The sequence below is a fragment of the Mercenaria mercenaria genome, chromosome 2 (assembly GCF_021730395.1).
Source record: "Mercenaria mercenaria strain notata chromosome 2, MADL_Memer_1, whole genome shotgun sequence".
Taxonomy (NCBI): domain Eukaryota; kingdom Metazoa; phylum Mollusca; class Bivalvia; order Venerida; family Veneridae; genus Mercenaria; species Mercenaria mercenaria.
In genome coordinates, this window is record NC_069362.1 from 106,237,522 (window position 1) to 106,259,752 (window position 22,231).

The following is a 22,231-nucleotide window of genomic DNA, read 5'->3' on the forward strand; positions in this document are numbered from 1 at the left end:
ACAATAATTCGCCCTATAAGAGTTCGTATTGGAAAGTATCACGGGACATTTTGACATTTTTCCATGTTCAGTTACGTATTTTCTGTTGATTTTCTTGTCTAAGTAAATAGAACATTCAGCTACTCTATTTTGTTAAACTCTAAAGCATATTGTTGTTATGTTTTAACATTTGCTTTAAGGAAAATTGATAATTCCCACGACAAAAATTATTTAAGACAACGCCAATAAAGTCATTGTATACTCTATATTTAACAAAGGTCTAGCTTTTCAACACGAATACGTGAATCACAAAATACTCTCTATCATCTACTTGTTTCAAGTCTCTACATTATCAGTTATTATTACTTATTGATTGACCTAATGCATTTCATAGAGCCTGGAAAGGACTTTTGTTCTCAGCTACCTACGTAATCTTATGGGCGATTTTCATGTTAAGAACAAAAAATATGCGGTAAATAACTGAAATTAAAAAAAAACATCTACGTTTAGCATTTAATTTTTGATTAATGTGTAGTTTAAGAAAAGCGGAATAATGTCGCCTAAGTAATCCTTACAATATTTTGAAAATTAGAAACATATTTACTGTGTTCCATGGAATAAATGAACAGTATGTCTATGACGTTTGACGTATATCACTGTCCTGAAAAAATATGTTAAGTTTCCCGATGAGTATCATTCATGAAGTACAACCTGTTTATCTATATTGTGAATTTCGAATAACTGTTTAAGGTCTTCACCAGGGTAATAATACTGTCTTGAAACATTCCCAGCAGCCTACGTATGTCGTATTTCACAAGAGAATTGAACACATTGCCCCCGACAATAGAAGAACAAACCACAAGGAGAGGCATTCGCCACCTGAAGAATAATAATTCTTTGTTTGAAGGTAGTCTCGAAGTTATTTTTGGATATATCATTTGACAGCAATTTTAGTTTTTGTTAGCCACATTATTGCAAAAGTGTTTGTAGTAATCGACGTCAGGGAAGTCTTATTTCATCCCCGAAAGAATATGAAAACCGAGTCTGTCATTGCATTGAACATGGCAATATAGTTATGATCCGTTTTAACTGAAGCAAAACATCAAGCAATTTTAATAATATTTGTAATATGACTTCACTAAATTAATAGCTATCAGTTGAATGTAATAATACAGATGCAGTCTGTTGTCATTTATGTTGGCGATACTATTCCGAAAGCAAAATGTCCGGAAAAAATGAGATCGGTTGTGATTATTTGTGTACGAAACAAGATTTAACATCTCAAAGTGTTTCCAAACAAAATGCTCCAAATACAACAAACGGAAATTTATAGTTTGATACAAAATATTACATATAAACTTAGGTAAAACTTTAAACTTAGCCCAATTAGCCAGTTAACAATGCCAGATGTCATCCACAATAGCATGCATGTGTCCGTACCTTTAATGATAATTATCTAAGCAACAAACCAATGTATATAACGACCTTTGGAAAATCTCCGAGACGACTTTTGACTGAATATTTATCCGTATCTGAAGGGAGCTGAATAAAGGGTTTTGTATTTATTATTGAAAGACATGTTGTTTTTGAGACAGAACGTTTGTTGGTACATAATAAACATAATAACTTTTTGTTGATTTATTTATTTATTTATGTTACTGTCATTTAGTTGATAGCGGGAAGGGTTAGTTGTTATAATGTTATCATTTTACCATACTTCATGTAACTTCAACAAAGTAGTTGAGGCAGAATACATTGTAATGAACACTCCTCGTATGAAATGGAAGTATGAAGTAATGTCCATTTAAACTATATTTATAAAGACATTTACTTTAATCCAAAAATACTGGGATTCATCCTTACTGCTACTGACAAATGATACCCAAAAACACTCATTAGCATATTTAGTACACCTTGTTTGTTTCCGTATAGACGAATGCTTAAGGTCGTTGACTTGCCTCTTACCGATGAGGGTTTGAGTTCTTTATGTCACGAAGCCATCCATCTGGGTTACAGAAGGTCAATGACTCTATTTCGGTGCCCACTCGTGTTGAAACAATACCCTGGTAGGTACCTGGGGTCTTCCACCACAATCAAAAGCCAAAATATAAAATGAAAAGCTTGACATTTTATATGAAGTAAAACACGATCGCTGACATTTCAGAGAATTATATTTTAACAGCAAACAGATGTTCGATGTTCGTAATTTCATTAATTTGTCGATTGATATCTTGCTGATTGCTAATTATTGTATTTATTTTTTGCATATTAATTCCAGAACCACTGTTGGTACACTTGTGTACTGACTCCTCTCATTGATTCGGGTGTAGTCCGGATATTTAGGAAGTAGTGCCAGAGCTTAGATCAATGAAAAATTATTTCTAATGTATTTACACCCTTGTCCAATAATGTAAATGAAGGTACATGTCACGTTGGCTGGATAAAAAACGCTTTTTTAAAAATCTTTTTGTCTCTTCTTTCATAGGTTAATGGCTGTTTTAATGCAATCATGAGCCTATTTTCATTTATCTTGTCGTTTTTCATGTTCGGGGTATTAGCCGCCTTCCCCGCTTTTATGTTAATTATGATTTAATAAATAATGACGCAGCCATTTAACAAAAGTGTATTGTGTTAAATGTACTCGATACTTTCAGGGATTAGACTTTTACAAATACTTTCTATTTTAACATTTCAGAGAAAACGTCATCTGTCTAGCGTCTACAAAGATAGCATGTAATCTCATTAGCAGTTTGATAAAAAATCACTTTGCGCTTAATACTGTTGTACTCTTTCACTTTAATTTATGGAAGAGCAAGTGATGCATTGTCAGTGGAATAATAATATTTACTTATTTATGAGGTTCAGTTTACGCCCTACTTTCTCATATACCAGAGGTCTACCATGGTTCCCTGGTTGAGTTTATTTCACGAACCTCTGGCGGATTAGGATGACGTGATACGAAACAAATTTAATTAAAACAATTTACTTGTCGTAATACACCAGGCCCGGATCCAGAAATATTTGACTGGGGTGGGAGGGCACCAGTCTAGAACGAAGACGTCACCGCCGAGGCACATAGTGCTGAGAGCTGGTAGGTATTGAAAGGGCCCCTCTGCCTATATTAGGGGCGTCTGGGGGTCTCCCCTGGAAATGTTTGAAATACAGGTACGTAATGGTGGCCTCTAGTGCATTTTTTAACTAAATTCCGAGGTTATGGAGGGGTTACTCCCCCCTTGATTGGGAAGGTCAGGACGGCTCTCCGCTGAAAAATTTTAAAATACAGTTATTAAATGGTGAAATGGTGGCCTCTGGTGTGTTTATGGGTCTAAATTTTGAGAAAATGTTATTCCTTTGCCAAAATAGTAGGGTGCATTTTTGGTGACTATAGGTCACTTCTCAGCCAACTGGGGGGGGGGGGGGGGGATGTACGAGACCCCTCGGCCCGGCCCTGGATCCGGGCTTGATACACTTATACATATTACGTAGACTGATAATAGTCGTCTTTGCGGTTTATTATGAGCACAGAAAATATAACAAAAAACAAAGACAAATATCAAACAGGGAATGCCACGTACCAAAAAACGCAGCCTCCCCAAAACGAAACCCACAGCACGCAGACGCGCACACCACAAACACACACACACACACAAAGCCAACACATTAGGACAAAACGAACAAACAAAGGAACACGCAGACGCGCACACCACAAACACACACACACACACACACACACACACAAAGCCAACACATTAGGATAAAACGAACAAACACAGGAACACAGTGGGACACGCCTTAGAACTGTCAGTGGCAAATACACCACTGGGGACAACACTGAACCAGATTAACAACAGCAACACGTCTGCTATGACAGTAAATAAAATATCTGTAATGTGTAGTTTAATACCAGTTGTAAACGATTTATAAAATATACACATTTGTATATCTAATTGTTAATGTATATTTCTTCCTCAAGATAATATCAAGCACATGATCATATCTGTCAGTACGAACACATATCAGTATCATTGCCATGTATGCGCTGTGTACGTATTAAAACTTCTGTAATAATGCTGGAAAACACAAATCACAATATGAGCCGTGCCATGGGAAAACCAACATAGTGGGTATGCGACCAGCATGGATCCAGACCAGCCTGCGCATCCGCGCAGTCTGGTCAGGATCCATGCTGTTCGCTAATAGTTTCTCCAATTCCAATAGGCTTTAAAAGCAAACAGCATGGAGCCTGACCAGACTGCGCGGATGCGCAGGCTGGTCTGGATCCATGCTGGTCGCATACCCACTATGTTGGTTTTCTCATGGCACGGCTCATATGTTTTATCAATTTCGACGGTCTATGAATGTTACGTGCATTAAAGGCTATCAACTCACATCCACAACTCCATTGTTTATTAGCTGATAACAGAAAATAAAATCGAATAGTGGTCTTTGACATTTTATTCCAATAACTTTGTCGATTTCATATAATTCAGCCTTACACTAAACAGGACACGAAACGTGTAGGCTTATCAAAGAGTTAATCTACTGTATCAAATCAAGAGCAAACTATTGTATAACTATAAAGAGCTTTCATTTTATGAACAGACTTTTATGTAAAATACAGTGCTGTAGTCAAGTATGGATCATATTGAATCTATAATTAATCATTAATAGCACTAGATTAACTCCTCTTTTCATTACAATGTATGGCTCTTATCAATACAAACAATATCTTCCCACTCCCAGAACTCATACTGGAGAATAGTTAGGGCATTTCAAACATTTGTAGTAAAGTGCTTACTGAGCCGACTAAGTACATCATTTCACCACTTAGTTTAGTAAAGCATATAAAAGTAAATTGCCAATTGTACTTATAGTATACTATATCCGAAAGTATGCATGTATAAGACAACAATAGTTCTAAAAGTCTTGATTTTTCAAGAATCTATTTCAGACACACAATTTCTGATACAACATGTACTAATAACCTACAAGAAAATCCACTGGAAGCATAGATCGCGACAAAGCAAAATAACAGCACACTCGGTTTCCTTTTTTTGCGTTCAGGACAGATATTGAAATGTCAATTCTATTTAGAATCTCTCTTTCAATTGGTCCCAAATGACCTAAACGTACCGGGTGGCATCGCTAAGGAGTTTTCCTATACCAGTAAGATCTATAAGAGTATCCTTATGAAGCATAGAATGCAACCAAGCACAAAAATAGCAGACTTGGTCTGACTGATACTGTTTATGAGAGGTAATGGAATGTGCAGCACCACTCACGTCTCCTAGCACCGTATATAGCGGAAGGGCTCTTACAAAGATATTGGATGCTAAAGCACTTGAAAATATGACAACTGACTTTCATATTGATGTGTTGACAAATTTGATATTTGTTATAAGTTACAACACAAAAATGAAATATTTAGAAACGGATTATCAGCGGTATTATTATTATATAAATCTTTGCTGTGCGGATTCTAGAAATTATCTTACCCAGATTTGAGATCAAAACAAACAATAAGTTTGCAATGCACATTCAACAAAATGTTATGTGTAGGTAGAACAGTAAACATTGCGTTGTTTTTATCGAAACTATTTCCAGTTTGCAGTAGCTAGATATTTGATTTATCTCAGACTTTGCTTTGCTATTCAACGCATTTAAGGTGTTCATATATTTGGCTTTTTTTTCAACAATGTACTCGTATATATTTAAACTCTATGGTATACGAAAAATTCAATTTCCCATTTCTAGTATTATATTTTTTTTTTCGAACTAAGAAATTATGACACAGGAATATAGCTATTGCTACATAAGGCTTTCTCAAAACTTTTGACAGATCAGAAATGAAGGACTTGTGAATCTCATAAAATCACACTGAAGGTACTATAGATAGATCACAGAAACAATAGTTTTCCGAAAAACAAATGACTGAAATTATTAGCATGTTCAATACCTGTTAACCGTAAGCATGACTTCTCCTGTCAACAATTGTATATAACTAAAATGTTATAGTTTTTACATACAATTATATAAAAAGAAGTTAGATAAACTATAAACGGTCAAAATTTAATAACTTGTAAGCAGAGATCAACTATCTGACAGTGGCTTATCGCGACAGAAGTACCCGTTTGCATCTTAACAGTCTAATGCACACTTGGATTTTTATTTACGTCTGATGTACTCAAGTAAATATAATGGATGCTTTATATAACTGAGATTACGAACTGAAAAAATACAGTCTACGCCTTTTCCAATCAACATCCCGCATTTATTTCTAATGCATGCCACTATGTGTAAAATAATCAGAACTTCCTGTAATTAGATTCACGTCTCATCCCTACCAATGACATTCGATAGATACAAGGTACTACTCTCATTTTCATTGATATTTTATTTCATAATTCAAATACAGAAACATATTCCTCCTAGTAAAATCTGAACACATATGAAATATATTATTTAAAGTATTCGTAAACATTATATAAATACATTTTTCTTTACGCAAACATCTAGGTGCCCTATTGAATTAGCATGACATCGCGAAAACATGTCATACCTCAGCTATATGGTCAGTATTAACGTCATTTGGCCATTGAATTAAAAATGACATGTAACCTCCAATCACTCATGTATGAAGTCGTTTAATGTTTAATAGCGTTGTTTTCGTCCGATTCTTAGTCAATAAAAAGTCATTTCAATAACAAATCATTTCAATAACAAATATTTTTTTTATGTTTATCGTGTTTACGGTAAGTCTTATGAAAATTAAGATATCCGCTTCGTATTCTCATGACATTTTGCAATGTACAAAAGAAGGTATTAATGCAAAAAAAAAAAATTGTTTATGAAATTCCTTTACAGTCACAGAGAATTATAATTCAACAAATATCCCGATGTAATCTACTTTCTGCACGATTTGTGGTATGACATTTAAAGAGAAACTCTCTCCGCACAAATTTTACCACGTATATTCTGTATTTATCAACCCAAATTCTTAATCATGTATAATCCATTTCAAAATAACACTGTCAACAAGAGTCATTGATCTGTACATATGATGTTTTTATAACCATAAATAAGGTATATGTGAAACCACGAGTAGCTGGATATTTGAAAAATAATGCACGAGATCCGAAGGGTCAAGTGACTATTTTTCTCGAATCCGCAGTTACGAGTGGTTTCTTTGACTCTGATGCAAAGTTGTTCAGTTTTATAAAAAGACATACAAATCTCATACAAATAACATAACATCGGTATCAGTTTATTCACAACGTATAGATCCGATTCACGTGTCCAAGTGATGTAACATCTATATCCATTAAAGTTTTGTATGACTAATGTTTAATATTGAACACATTTCTTCATCTTCCGGGTAAAAGCGTACCCGGGTAATAGCGTAGCCGGGTGGGAGATTTCTCAGTATGAAAAGTTTGTAGTTTCGAACTACAAATGTTGCGCATCTCTTTTCTTTCCCCCACCCACCCCTCAAAATATACTATCTGACATGTTTTTCCTTAATACTATACTTATTACATAGCGTTCATTAATACAATTTCGGATATAAGTACATTGTATGCCATATAGATAGGCTCGAGACAGATGTCGATCCTATACTCGTATGCGATCTACACTTACCTGTACAACCTTGTTTGAATCCACTTTTAAGTTAGAAACAATGTTAAAAAGACATGTAAAATGATTGGGGTTAAAAACAAAGAACGACAACTTTGTAACTTGGATAAGAAATATCTTTTATCAAATTTCTTAACATTTTCATCCCTATTTTCAAGAAAGATGTAATACCGAACATGTTAACAAGTTTCATTGGGAAAATTCGAGATTTTAGAGAAATATAGACATTTAAGTGAGGCCACCCCCTACCCATTTTCTGGGCTAAATTTAGGCTCTATAATCGCATCATTGTAAATTTTGGTAAAAGTTTCACCTGTATGCATTATTTTTCACATTGATTCTGGAATATCATTCATTCCGTCATAGATATCACTCAAATGAATGCATTTTGTGCATTTTCACACATTCTGGAGACAAAATATTGGCCTTTCTATTGCAGAAATTGCTGCAGAAATAGGCGCATCTACTCAAAATACGGTCAAAATTCAAAATTTTTCAAATTTAATGATTATTTTGCATTGAAAACATCATTTTATAACATATACAATCGATTTATGACTACTAAGACTAATTGTGATGTGTTTCGAGAAAAGTCTTATTTCAGCTCTTATAGGCTATATACCAATAAAAGAAATTGTTCTTTGTTTCATATAAAATTCAGCTTCTTCAGAACAATTTTGTTACAGTTTCTAGATTTTCGCTCCGTCGTAGACCTATTTTCCACAAGATATCCATACATTTGCTTCAAGAAAACGAAAAGAAAAAGGGGTGTTGAATAGTATGCAGTGAAATGCAAGTCAACTGAAGTCAGGTACCCTTATATTGCCGCATTTCAGAAAGCGGTCCGCATAATAAACACCCTACTTTCGTTTTCAAGTAAACAACTCGAAAACATGCGAATATTAGCATGAAAAGTGTCCTATTTTATGTAAAATTCATTCCACCAGTGAAATAATGCCCATTTGGCACCCGATTTACGCGCAAATGCGCGAAAAATGGAAAAATTAGGATCTATTTATTAGGGACTTCTTTCGACTACACCACGGAAGCACATTTTGGACCGAATTACTGCATTATGACCTGCAATTGTGGGATTATATGTAACTAGTTCTCGACGATGTTTCATGGTCTTATGATAATTTCAAAAATTACACTTGGCCAATAAAAATTAGACTCTAACAGTGAAAACGCAGTTCAAAAAGTGAACACATGATTTATTAATTATCATTAATATGAGCGCCATGGGAAAACCAACATAGTGGCTTTGCGACCAGCATGGATCCAGAATCCATGCTGTTTTCTAACAGTTTCTCTAATTGCAATAGGCTTTGAAGGCGAACAGCATGGATCCTGACCAGACTGCTCGGATGCGCAGGCTGGTCTGGATCCATGCTGGTCGCAAAGCCACTATGTTGGTTTTCCCATGGCACGGCTCATATCATGTTTTCTTGCTACCAATTTCTATCATGTTGATTACGATGTTTTAACAATATAAATATCTTGCATGCCATTGTTACTGAATCTAGAAGATACAGAATTTCCATCAGAACTGCCAAGAATAGATTCTTTTCAGTCTATCAATTTATCTTTTGATTTGTAATAAACATTTCTTCTGGATACAAAAATAGAATGTCACAATTAATATTTAATCACACACGTCGGAGAACGAAACTAAGTTGATGAGGGTAATGAAAAATGCAACACCTCTCCAGCCTTCTAGCACCAGCGGGACCGTTTCATAAAATAAAATTTCATGACCAGAAATAATTAGAACACTGAATCCATGTATTGGCGATATTTTAGGGTCACCATAACATACTTATAAACAGTTAAAAATAGATGTTTCAATTCAAAGTTTATTATAGTTACAATTATTAACAAAACTAATGTTTTCTTAATTTGAAAAAAAAAAAACTTATACGGTACTATTGCAATTAAGATGAATCTAACGCATACCTGTCGATTGCTTTGAAATTTTGAATCTTGCAGAAACGTGATAGCGAGTTTCTCTTTGCAACTACTGACAGATGTCCCGTCATTGTCACAATGTCAACGCGTTATTATTGATACTGAATATTCCATGATACAGCGAAAATGAGATAAAGAATATGTTTGACTCATACAGTCTGCTTTTATTTGTAAAATATTTAAAACTGCATGTCGTGGTGCCTTTATCCCGAGATGTATTCCAATTCTAGTTGAACAAATATTCACAACGCAATTGATTACCGACTGATAACATCATCTGCAGCATTAATGAAAATCAGAAATTGATATTCTAATGATGCATGTGTATTCCCTGTATCTTAGTGCCACGTGAACTTAGTTGAACTTTAATAACTTTAATCACCTGCCTGCCCACGTGTTATGTTACTTCTAAGCATATTAAAGCTATTGCCATGTAATGAACGCAGAGAAATGCAACAACTATAAACATACTACTGTACATGGACCTTCTTTTAAGTTACAAGGCTCATGATAAGTGCTCTTACATTACCTAAATGACATGAAATCTATAATTAATCATTACGAATGCCAATCCGATATTAAAGTGTCCTCTCTGTTACAATGTGCATGACAGATTCAGTTCCTTTAAGAAAATTAGACACCAATTTGGTATACAGGTGTATTGATATAAACAATACCTTACTCTTCGTTCAGAATTCATATCAAAAGTTATCACTGGGAATTTTGAACTTTCTAGGTCTTTGTAATGCATGGTCTGGGGTGCTTTATGCTTCTGGACATTTACCCTTATCTTTTATATATTTGTTGTTTAATTTTGTTACTTAAGCTCTTTTGTTTTCGCTCGTGCAGTTTTGCAGTTTTTTAACGTAAATAGACGACACTCCTAAAAATGAATTGAAATCGCTCTTGTTATATCAAATACAAAAAAAAATGTAGTACATTGCATGGAGATAATGTGAATCAAGAAATGTCTCATGTCAGTTTTATGTTTATGAACTACGACATAGTTTTTCAAATAAGTTTTAATATTGATATTAATAACTGCTCTTGTAAAACTATAGACATCATGTGCTGTAAGTAAGGGAAAGTGAAAAAAGCTGACTTTGTCATACATAACATAGAATAACATATAGAATAGATGTTTGTCTAATAATCACGATTTTTACTGGAGGTATCTGCTGTATCTAGTTGTAATTCTTTATGATCTATATCTTTTATTTTATAGTCGCTACAGACATATATACCATTTCCATTTATCATTTACACGTGCGCTTACTGTTAATACTGAAATACGTTTATTTCTAACATAAGAATAAGTTTGACATGATTTTTTTTACTTGTGGTGTTAATACAAGTCATTTATATATTTAAGAACTTTCAATACCGCTACAGCTACCGCAGAAGTTGTTAAAGTATGACCGGTAATGAGTATATCAATTATGTTTACACACTGTATCTGTGTATCATTGATCTGTTTTCCTATGCTACTTGAAACGTGACTGCAGCTCTTTTATCCCGTATTCTGATTAGTTTTATTCGAATATACTGACGATGATTCCAATTATAAAAGATTGAATCTAAAGTAACATTGCGAAATGCTTTCGTGGGAATTAGAAACGTTTAAACTTGATATTTGGTGTCATACGAAGTTTCCTACATTGCAGTTTGACAAGCATATTTTCGGTGACAGATTAACTGAATGGTGATTGGTCCTATGGCATGATTACCGTTCACAAAGTATTTTAAAGATGAACCTACATTTGACAAGAACAAAATCCAGTAACGAAGTAAATAAGTGTGCAGACAAGTCGGACATTTTTTGTTGGATTCGCACGTCATGAATTTATAATCGACTTGGACTTTATATATGACTTCTATCAAGTTAATAAACGCTTTGGATTTTGTATGACATGAATAACAACATGAATTCCATGTAAACAGGTGACAATACTCACGCGTCAAGTATCACAAATGAAACAACAGATTCGATTGCATTTGATAACAACAACTGAATATTAAAATATTGCATACAAGTTGCAAGAGTACAATATTGGCATTAAATGATATTGCGTTTTGAATGTGAGTGTATGACAATGATGAAATTGCTACTAAACATTGAGTAATTGTTGTATTGAATTTCAAAGACGTAAAATCAGAGAGGCTGTCTCGCTTCAACATATCATATGTAGGCAGCTGCTATCTTGCACATTTCTGCTTTATCATAGTCATAAGCTGCAAATGTTTGTTTGAATTGCAAAGGTTACCATGAAACGTGATTTTCTATCTACTAAATTGTAATATCAAAATGTCATGTTATTCTTGAAATAGCATTTTATGAAAAACGTTATTGACAATGTCATGCCCGACTTCAATGGAGTACCGTGACATAATGCATTAAAAGAAACCCCAATTTATTGAATGGTTTCTCTTGTCAACTTTTATACATCGACCAAAAATTTGAAATCCAGCAAGATTTTCAATGTCAGAACAGTTTGTAAAAAAATCAAAATATTTTTGAGTGTTTTTAGTGTTAAAGGAAGATTGCCGGTACAACAGATTGTCTAGGTCTATGATTTTCAAATGTTCACAACTTATTAAAAAATTTACAGTGTCAAATAACAAATATAAAGTAAATTTTCTCGATTTTAATGAACAAAAGGTAAAATGATTATGTAGGAAATGTTCAATGCGCACATAAGAAAATAGCATTTCTACATGCTAACCTAAAACAAGCACATATTAAATTAAGGTAGTTTTGATTGAAAACGAAAGGAATGGCAAAATGACAATTATCTGGATAACATACAATACAGCATTGACTTTCTATTCAGAAATAAAAAACGTTTTAAGAATTAATAGCCATCTGTAGGTAAATTTATCAAAACGGTGTCATTACTATCTTTCTAAAGATAAAATAAGATTTTAAAACGTTTGACACGTTCAATAATCCCATATGTTTTAAACTCCGCATGTAACATGCGGATCTCTTTATTCATGGACAGACGTTCTAAACACACTAGCGGACCTATACATTTTATTTCAGCATATAACACACCACAAGTATGATCACGACTATGAGAAGTTCATTAAAATTTCAAATTAGAAAAAATCTATTATGTTGTCAAAATTGGGATTATATCCCATGTTTTCAAATCTGTATAGCTAAAAATCAAGCATATGACCCTATCTTTTTCATTTGCCGTGTTTAATTAAATTCTACAGTGTAGAAGAAAATCTGATCGGAACGTGCAGAACTACCTTAACGTCGCAAACAAACGTACTTCTTATCTAGAATGTCCAATTCTTATAGATTTTGAAATGTTTTATTTTCATTGATTTAAATGCCAAAAGATGAAACTAGATATTGCACAGTTCGGTTGTCACTATAAGTGAGAGCCTTAACTACAATTTAAATGTACATCACAACTATTGCAAAAGTGACTTTACTTGAATGAGTGGTGCATTTGGAGATTTATGCGTAATTCTTTTATAGTTAAAAAACCATTGAGTTTCTTTAAACAATTAGAATGATTCTTTTACGATACTGAACTTTAGAAAGTTCATTATCTTTTCAGATAAACTGTCGCTTTGTGTTTAATGACGCCGGTCTCCTTTGCATTAAACACTTTGAATATTTAGCGGTTAATTAAGAATATTTGCTTATCTATCGGGTTTCGTGTACATCATGTAGAAACTATTCATTTAAAAACAATTTACTTTTCCCGGTACAAACTAAATATGACGTAGATCATTGGAAATAAAATCAGTGACCAATTTTAGAGTTTCTGCTGAAATCCGATTCAAAGAATAACGTGAAACAGTTTCACAAAGGGTAAAAGGTAAAAAAAAAAAAACATTTTGAACGTCCTGTTCACTTGATTTATTTAAGAAATGAAATATATTTTTCGGTGTTCATGCGAGATGAACGACAGAATAGGATCGGCAAATCCATGAATCGCGCTTGATTTGCCGATCCTATTCTGTCGTTCATTTCGCATGAACGTCGAAAAAAAAGTTTCATTTCTTATATTTACAGTATATATCCTTTCCATTTGTAAACAAGATTATATTATAAATTGCACACATTTTGTTGCATTTGACATTAAATCAGCTTCCCGGCCATTCTGTTCACCAGACGGAACAACTGCGACGTCATCTAAGGAACGTTCTCCCTGACTCCCTACGCGGACGTCGTCAAAACAGCGGCCCGTTATCACTAAGCAGCGTTGACGTAAATTTCGCACCTTTCCTTTTGCTGTTCATACGAAAGGAAAGTCATAATTTTCAATGGAAAAGAATAGGGTGAATGTAAATATTACAAACACAAAAGACAGATACATTGCTAATTTTAGGTTTGACTTAAATCATAACGATAGGTTTGTTTACATCTTTACAGTTATTCAGCTGATAACATCAAAATGTAATCAGAAATGGTGTTTTCTGTGCTAACAATTACTATTGTTTCATTACGAATAATTCTTTGAAAAATATTAGATATTACCAGTATAGAACCTTATTGACAGATTAAATAATCTTACTCCAAAAAGTTAGTTTAATACAATTTTTTTTAAAAACATACATGTATACCTACTTGTTATAGCACATGGCTTCCTCAATGTTAAGTCCAACAAAGAAGTGGTTCCGTTCTGTCAGCATGAACATATAACACATTATTGTGATGTATGAACTGCGTAAATATTGGTACTAAATTATATTCTGTGAAAATCAAAATATGAACACAAATCAAGAACACGCCTTCTTATATATTTGAAACATGCATTAAGTTGGAGGTTACAGTTGCTATTATCCTGAAACGTTTTCTATCTGAACTCACATCCACACCTAAATTGATTACTAACTGATAGCATTTGCGACAACAGTGAAAATCGAATATTGGTCTTTGACATTATATTCCCGTATCGTTACTATACTCAATTTCATGTTACATTGAACCATCTGTTGACCTCACACACGTGACTTCAAAGCTTATCAGAGTAAATGTGCTGTATAAAATCCAGAGACTATTTTTTCTTGTTGTAAAAGGTCCTTAATATAACATACTATGCTTCAGACATGTAACAATGATATGTGATCTATAATTTATCATTAATAACAACTAGTCTCTTCATAACAATGTTCAGCTTCTGTGCGAAAGTTTCATTACAGTATACAGACGAGCTTATCAACACAAATAATATCCGAATTCATATTGGAAAATATCAGCCCACTGAAAGTTTATTTTTGTTAGATACCGAAACTAAATCATTTCCTTTTTCCATGCGGACTGCCAGTTCGTTTACTATACATTTGTACATGTATTTGTTTAACTGTACTGTTTAAGTAAAAAGATCTATGTCTGATATAAAAGAGAATGGTCAAATTGCGAAAGTATATTTTCAAAAGTCTTATTTGCTCTAGTTTTTCCCCCAAAGAATATTAAAGATCCTTCAGAAGTACAAAACAGACAAACAACGGACTTGGTTTGATCGACTCTATTCATTAGAGGTAACATCCTGCCATGCTCCAAAGTACCGGCTTAAGTGGAACATATAAAATTCCGCTAACAATGAGACTGACTTGCAATGTTACATTATTATTTTTCTCTTTTTTTTTTTTTACTTTTGAATAATTTACCCGGCTATCAATCTAAATAATGTTTTAACAATGAACAACAATGAAATATGGTTTAAGGACTGTTGCTGTAGTTTTGGGTAAAGTAATCCCAATAATAGAATTTGTTCAAAGTTTGTATATAAACAAAGTCTCGTGTTAGAAACAGAATTATGAAAAATATCGAAGGTCACCATGCTTGTCCAGGAGTTATCTACCCTTGAATATGCAAATTTGAAGAAAAATCCAGTTTTAAATGCAGATAACTCATACACAAGCACGGTGACCTATGATTGTTTTTGCATTTTTTCTGTTTCTAACATGAAACTGTGTTCATATACAAAGTTTGAACAAATTCTATTATTGGGAAACTTTTGCCCCATCTCTCATACAAGAAATTGTAGCAAGTGTTTTAAGATATTTTATTTGATAACTAGTATTTATGCGTTATATAATGTTAATAAATCGGTACAAAGTATCATAAAATTAATTTACTATAACAGTCATTGTGTAACATTGTATTATAGATTATAGAAAACGTGCATTAGTGTATGAAATAAATTATTTGCAAAAATTATGTAATTTAATTATTTGAGTGAAATTTATTAGAAATGCAGGTTTTTAAAATTATTATTTCTTTCTTTGTCGATCTTGGTTACGCAAACACTTATATGGTAATTCACAGTTTTCTATAACAGGCGTCCGCAGTTTTATGGCTTACTTACACTTTATATGATGCTTTAGGTGAATTATTCTTATTTAATATATTTTCTACAACGTACAAATGTATGTATCAATACCTTGGAAATGTTCAACTTTCTTTTGTTAAAAGTTGTAATCAAAACTGTTTCCTTCATTAAGACTGGTTGCAATCCCCGAACTGAGTGCATGTATGACTCTATTTAAATAAATCTTCAGTCAGGAATATATCTGTCGTAGAAACATATTTTCTTTTACTTTATTTAAACTAAAGATTTATTTACATATGAAATTTGTTTTAATGTTTAAGTTAAAATTTGAGAATTCTTGAATTCGGGTTTTTGTTCAAAGCTCTGTTGAATTAATCCTCACACGCAATTTCATTAATTATTCAGGGTTGGTGACGTTTAATGATTAATAACACTGCCCTCTTCTGATCTTAATGATCGATTAAAGAGCAAAATACAGAGCGTCGCTATAATTAAATTACAGTTGAAACTCGTTATCCCGAATTCTAAGAATCGAGCAGTTTACTTCGAGATAACCGAAATTCAACTTAAGATTATGTTTTGTGCACGAGTTTTCAAGACGGGACTTGAAAATGTCTACGAGATAATCGGGCTTTTTAGATAAGTAAGTTCAAATCGATTTATATATATGTCGATTTCACTGTGTGACTCGTGTGAAAACATATAAAGGAAGAAACTCCCTTCTATGTATGAACGATGACGTAAAAATTTATAACAATGTACAAATTTTACGAAAGGCATTTAAGAATATGCTTCTTTGCAGTTACAGATTGAGATTTATAACTCGCATTCCATGCTGTAGACAGTGTGTGTTTTCTACGTATAAGAGATAATTGTAGAAGTCGGAAGATGAAGCCCTTCTTTATGGGCCACAAACATACGTATCTTTTAAGAACAGACAGAACAGAACATATTCTTTATTACCAGTAACTTAAACAATATAATGTTTCTCGTTACATAGCATTAGTATATAATATATTTATGTGTCATTAAGGACGGTGAACAAAATCAGTGAAATAAATACATGTGCTTATAGAGGGTGAACTAAACTTTTAAGCTGTAATGAGTATTCTGCTTTATTGTTAGGCGGATGATCTTCAACTCTTTACCATGCATAGTAAAGCACGAAATGACATTTCCACCAATAACCATAATTAAGGTGTTTTTGTTAAAATCTTTAGTATAAATAAAACACAAGTTTCAGTCAAGCCTATATTCACATGCGGTCTTGACTGGCTATGTGGACAGCCTTTACTTTTATTTGCAAGTATAAAAGCAATAGATGTTGCGTTAATTACGATTTTTGTAAAGATTATATAAATATGAATAGAAATACCTCACATGTTACTATTTCTGTATAAAGACGTTCTTTAATAGTATGTGTTCAAATGAATCTAAATGCGTACATAATTATGCAATGAATCTATTTTTGTTTTTTTTTAGATAAAGAACTTGAGGGTCTTAGTTATAATTTATGAACAGCATTCGTTTGTTTTTATATTGACATATGTCAATAAGACATAATATTTTTATCATGACTGTCATGCGGTCAACGTATTGTCATTAATATTGAATCTAAAATGAGAATAAAAGATACATTTGACTCATTCAGAAATGCTTTTAGTCGGACTAATGTCCACAATGCAATAAATTACTGACTGCTTACACATGCGACCATAAACTAAATCTCAGAAAATGAGCTTCCAAAGATGAAAGGAGGGGCCTCCGTGGCCGAGTGGTTAAGGTCGCTGACTTCAAATCACTTGCCCATCATCGATGTTGGTTCGAGCCTCACTCGGGGCGTTGAATTCTTCATGTGAGGAAGCCATCCAGCTGGCTTACGGAAGGTCGGTGGTTCTACCCAGGTGCCCACTCGTGATGAAATAATGCACGGAGGGGCACCTGGGGTCTTCCTCCACCATTAAAGCTGAAAAGTCGCCATATGACCTATCATGTGTCGGTGCGACGTTAAATCCAACAAAGAAAATAAAGATGAAAGGGTGCTCTTGTCGCATTTCAAATTGAATTTTAGCTGGATTCTTTTACATTAAACTATCTGCCTTGCGATGTAATATGTCAGTTCTACAGCTCATTCAGTCATTCGGTAAAGTATACAACAAGTATATTGTACTGCTGTGAACGAATCTTCCTCTACTTTATTATGCACAGGATATGGGCACTTGTTCCTCTACAGATGGCATAAAAACTGTTTTAGCATTTGATATTTATAGCAGTAAAAGAAATCCGATATACTGTTGCAACAATGAGTACGACAGATTTAGCTTCATTGAGTTAATCGGAGAACTGTGTTCAATATAGAAAACATCTCTCCATTATTTTAAAATTCATAAGAACATTTAGAACTTTCTGAGCCTTTCTAAATCTGAGTTACTTGAGAGTGTGAAATTCTGCATTGAGATTACTTAGATAGCTCAACATTGCGTAAAATAACAAGATAATATTACATTACATTAAGACGATGCGAAAGGCCTTGTTCAAGAAGTTTGTATAGGTGTATCTTATGTCATTGTTTTGCGTAAATGCATGACGTAATTAATGGTATCTGTGTTACAAGCGCTTACAAAACGTAAAGATATTAGATGATGCGCCTCGGGAGTATTGGACGATTGACAAAGTTAAATAGGCAGGAAAATGAAATCAGTTAATATAATACTTACGAGCTTGTCATACCGGGCTACATGTACAATTATCAACGTAAAACTCATTTGAGCCGTGCCATGAGAAAACCAACATAGTGGATATGCGACCAGCATGGATCCAGACCAGCCTGCGCATCCGCGCAGTCTGGTCAGGCTCCATGCTGTTCGCTTTTAAAGCCTATTGGAATTGGAGAAATGCGCAGGCTGGTCTGGATCCATGCTGGTCGCATGCCCACTATGTTGGTTTTCCCCTGGCACGGCTCATTTATTATCACAGCTAGTACGAAAATATGTTTTGTTAATAAAGAAATCATCTAAAGTTTTTTAAAGTGTTACTTAAGTTAAATACTACCATAAAATAATAAATATGATGTTTACTTTCAAGGCCATTGTACGTTAAATCCCGATTGTTAAGTTTCCAAACAAAAGAAAATACGTAGCTGTTATCATTTAAGCTGCAACAACTGTGTGTTTGAAAGGTAAAGTTCGCCATCAAACAAATTTGTCTTGTATAGTAAACTGAATTTTTAAAGTTAATATTCCTCGTACTGTAGCATTTTACTTTCTTTTCATTTATTTTCTTACGCATTTATCGAAAATTGGGAGGTGAAAGCCGTAAATTAGAAATATGCCGTGTCTGTCATACCTTCTTGCAGCCATAAAAGGATTTCACAATTACTTTGCACAAATATTTCTCGTAATGAAATAATTTCGCACATAGTAGACCTCTTTTTAAAACGTCAATGTCGTACTTAGAGGTCATAGGTTAACTTCTTGGCGTCCTATCTATAAGTCTGCCATTTATCAAGGAAGCCACTAGTGTCTTCTACGATGTCGGGGAATACATGTCACGTAGAAGACGAGGACCCCTATTATGATATCCGTTCATTATGTTACGTTCAATGCAAGTCTGTTCATTGATTTACGTCGGTATTAACTTTCACTAAACTGTGCATAATTTAAAATAACTTTCTTAAGTGTCATATAAATGTATTGTTCGTTGTCATGCACTTTTTTGTTGCGTATTTTTCTTCAACATGATAGATATTCTGCTAAATTATTTTTTCCCACCAATCTAATTAAATGTTTATATTTGAGGCACCAGTCACCGATTTCCAAACAATTCTATGCTAACACTTCATTTAATGATGGCATTTAGATAAAGACATTTTAGTGAGTTCCTCCTAACCTGCAAAGGACTTTGTTTTTATTGTCAATGTTTTGTGAAACTCTGTTACAACGGAAAACATTATTGCCAATCTCTGCCAGACTAAAACGGTGCACCGCGATATAATGCCTTTTTAGGTACCACAATTTATTGATTTCGATCTTTCACTGTCGTTTTTATATAGCAAATCGAGCAAGATTGTTCTTGCAGCAATTTCATCTCACGAAAAATCATTTTGTTTTTTATGTTTAAGAACAGTTGTAAATACTATTGACTGTATTTCCATACAAAGATTTGTTGTAAGATTTAAATGTAAAAGTAGAAAATCTACAAGTAACAAAACAAAAATAAACAGGGTCAGCAGGGAAAAAAGATTTGTTTGTTGGTTTAAGATTAAAAAAGTAAAGTGTATTGTATCACTAATTCAAAGTACACTTTAGAATATAACATTTTTACATGCTAATCCCAAACAAGTTGATATTGCAAAACAAAGGCTTTCTTAAAATTATGAAGTTACTTCTTCAACTGCTTCAACTGCATTATAATGTATGCCAAGGGCGACTTCATTTCAATGAATGACCTCTGTTTGGATTTGGGTGTTTAATTGTTATTTATAGGAACGAATTTGTTAGATAAAGTTATACTTTGTTTTAATGTGAAACTTCATGTAACAAAATTCAATTCTCAAAAAAAAAAAAAAAAAAAAAATATGGGTTGTTTTCTAATAATAACTATGGTAAGTTTGTGTGACAGAACTAAATTGCAACTTAATGCCGTTTTTTTTTGCATATCCTCAGTCTATAAAAAGAATGCGACTTAATTAGTTTCTAAAATTTAATATTCCTTTGCTTTCTACACTTCTGCAAATTTGGTTCAGTCAAGTGAATGACATATTAATATAATCTGCTGTCATTGACCGCTCTGAGATACTAAATCTGAATGGCATGAAGCAAAAAGCTAGACGCTTTTAATGCATAAAAGATGACATTCTGTCTTAACATATAAAACTACTTTGTTGTCACAGAAATATAATCATTTGTGATAACCTGCATATGAAAGGGATCACAATGTATTAGCGAAACAATTTTTTGAATAAAGTGAATTATACACTGTATATATTTTTTATGATAAGGGGTAAATGCGCGGGAAAACGAGAGATGGCCCAATTATTTAGCTAAGGCCTAAAAAAATTCTTTGTTTCCGGTAACATGCTAAAAAAAATTAGGGTAGGTAGGTCGGAAATTTTTTTTTTTGGTGGATGGGGGGGGGGGGGGGGATTTTTTTTTTTATTAAGGCAGACTTTTCTGATTTTTTTTGGCATAAAATGATTACAAATAACGGGGTTATGCCTTTAGAGCATCAGTAAGTTGATTTCTAACATCACTGGCCATGTTTAAAGCATAAAAAGTGCAGTTTTGTAACTTCTTGTTAAAAAGTTGAAAAAAAATATTTTCCAATGCCATAAAAACATCGGGCCAAAAATTTAAAGTAGGCCGGGATACCGGAAACAAACATTTTTTTTACGCCTAATATAAGAGTGAAGTTTAAAGAAAAGACAATTATTCTATTAGCGAGGCTGAAAAAGGCTGACATTAGCAACTGATTAAACTAATACATAGATAAATTCTGGACTAGTAATGAAATTAGATACTGATTATGCCAACATTATTAGTGATTTGAAAACAACCGTTACGACCGCACTAAGTTGTTCGAGCAAAAGGAATTGTTAAAAGTTTAGGATTTACGCCGTTTTGATCAAAGACCTTTACTAATAATAATCATGCTCTCTGAAGTACGGACAAAAAATTGTTTTCATTAAAAAGTTGGAGAAATTGAGTTGGCAGATGCTAATTTCAGATGAAACACATGCGACACAGCCAAAATATATGATTGTGCATTTATTCCTATAAAGTTGGCTATGACGCCGACTCGCTTGAATTATAACTTTACTTCATTAAGTGAGTTAATACACATATTTTGTGCAGTCTGTTCAGTTTTTGAATGCTGTGAGTGGATTTTGTTATGACTGATAACTAATTTTGATACATATTATATATTACATATATACATATACATATATAAACATACTAATTTTATACAATTGTTACAGAGGTATCTGTCATATTCTCCGTCAAAATAAAAGATGTTTGCAAAGAATTTTAATTGTTAAATTACGTTTCTTACAATACTACTCATCCGTCAACCGGATATATCTCCTCTTCTGGTGATAAAGGATACTCAGAAATAATCATCATTTAACTTTACTACACTCAAACCTTTTCAAAATAGAATTATTGTGAGAAACCTATAGCTACAGTTTTATCTCTACTAGCATTCCGACAAATAAGTTTGTATTAAAACTTAAAGACGCGTCACAGAATAACTTTATTCTTTTGTGTTTCCATAATGATTTGCATGAAAGAAAAGAAAAATACACGTATCTACTAACAATATGATATATATAAAGCCAAGGCAATGTGTTT

General features: G+C 33.2%; 1 protein-coding gene across 2 annotated transcripts in view; it reads right to left on the minus strand.

The window, feature by feature from the left end:
- Positions 1-22,231, minus strand: part of LOC123564824 (proto-oncogene tyrosine-protein kinase receptor Ret-like) — a 185,455-nt gene that overhangs the window by 82,879 nt on the left and 80,345 nt on the right. The window contains exon 1 of one of the 2 annotated variants that reach the window (XM_053537438.1): positions 14,174-14,452. The exons of the other annotated variant lie outside the window; for it this stretch is intronic. The gene's annotated coding sequence lies outside the window, so the exon portion shown is untranslated. Of the gene's footprint in view, positions 1-14,173; positions 14,453-22,231 lie in introns of those variants that run through there. 2 annotated transcript variants of the gene reach the window in all.